The sequence below is a fragment of the Trichechus manatus genome, unplaced genomic scaffold (genome assembly GCF_000243295.1).
Source record: "Trichechus manatus latirostris isolate Lorelei unplaced genomic scaffold, TriManLat1.0 scaffold00038, whole genome shotgun sequence".
NCBI classification, from domain to species: Eukaryota; Metazoa; Chordata; class Mammalia; order Sirenia; family Trichechidae; genus Trichechus; species Trichechus manatus.
In genome coordinates, this window is record NW_004443974.1 from 17929845 (window position 1) to 17931370 (window position 1526).

The 1526-nt window shown below is 40.3% G+C and overlaps 1 protein-coding gene across 1 annotated transcript in view; it reads left to right on the forward strand.

The window, feature by feature from the left end:
- ENTREP1 (endosomal transmembrane epsin interactor 1) overlaps window positions 1-1526 on the forward strand; it is an 88030-nt gene that overhangs the window by 66153 nt on the left and 20351 nt on the right. The window lies entirely within an intron of this gene.

Below are 1526 nucleotides of genomic sequence, written 5' to 3' on the forward strand. Positions count from 1 at the left end.
AGGTATTGTCCCTAACACCCTCACAGTCCTGTGGGGCGTGGAGGGGGTGGTGGGGGGATGCTTTCAGTATGAAGACCAAAGGATCTCCAGAACTACCACAGTATGAGCTCTGACTTCACTCTGAAATCTAGACAGGCTGTTGTTTTTCAGGGTTTTTAAATCCTCTGTCTTTTTTTTTTTTTCTTTTCTGTCTGATAAATTGGATGAAACCACAAAAAACTCAAACCTTGACCTAAGGACATACTTTCTCAATTTCAGTTAGCTTTTCCCAGGGGAAAACTGACACCCACTGAGATTACGGCTGTAATTTGACATGATTGAGAGCTGCTGTTGCCCCAGCATCCCTCCCCACCCAAACCCAAACCTGTTGTTGAGTAGATTCTGACTCATAGCAACCCTGTAGGACAGAATAGAACTGCCCCATAGGGTTTCCAAGGCTGTAAATCTTTACAGATGCAGACTGCCACATCTTTCTCCCACACAACGGCCGGTGGGTTTGATCCGCCGACCTTTTGGATGGCAGCCTTGTGCTTTAACCACTGTGCCACCAGGGTTCCTGGAAACCCTCCCAGTTAGGACCAAATCGAGATTTCATTATAACACCCTCAGCAGGTCACAACAATCATGAAATTCCTCCCAGCCATTAAAAAAAAGATTAATGGATTAATTGCATCTCCCTTGTCTGGGAAAAAGAGACACTATGCTTATTTTCCTTTTTTAATTCTAGCTCAAAGTTTGAATCTGTTTCTTAAGTCTCAAGAATTACTATAGATAGAATGAAATGTCATGTGTGCCTTATATAATAAGTTAGTCTGGTTGTTAGCCACTTCTAAGATTGTACCTTTCTTTCTTTTTTTTAAATTTTGCATTAGGTGAAAGTTTACAGAGCAAATTAGATTCCCATTTGATAGTTTGTATATAAAGTATTTTATGGCCTTGGCGTCATTCTCCACAATGTGTCAGCACTCTCCCATTTCAGCCTTAGGCTCCCCATTTCCTCTAGTCCTGATTTTCTACCCTTTCCTGTCTTCTCATCTTTGCTTTTGGGCAAATATGGCCCTTTTGATTTTGTGTAATTGATTGAACATGGGTGTGCCTATGTCTGTTCGTGTCGCGGCTCTTAAGTCTTTAGGGTATATACCTAGGAGTGGGATTGCTGAATCATATGATATTTCTATTTCTAGCTTTTTGAGGAAGCACCACACAGTTTTCCATCGTGGTTGTACCATTTCACATTCCAACCAGCAGCGTTTAAGAGTTCTAATCCCCCACAACCTGGCCAACATTTGTTATTTTCTTTTTTTAGGATTAATGCCATTACTGTTGGGTGAGATGGTATCTCATTGTAGTTTTCATTTGCATCTCGCTAATGGCTAATGATCATGAAAATTTCTTCATGTGTTTGTTAGCTGCCTGAATGTCTTCTTTGGTGAAGTGTCTGTTCATATCCTTTGCCTGTTTTTAAATTGGATTGTTTGTCTTTTTATTTTTGAGGTGTTGAAGTTGTCTATAAATTTTAGAGATCA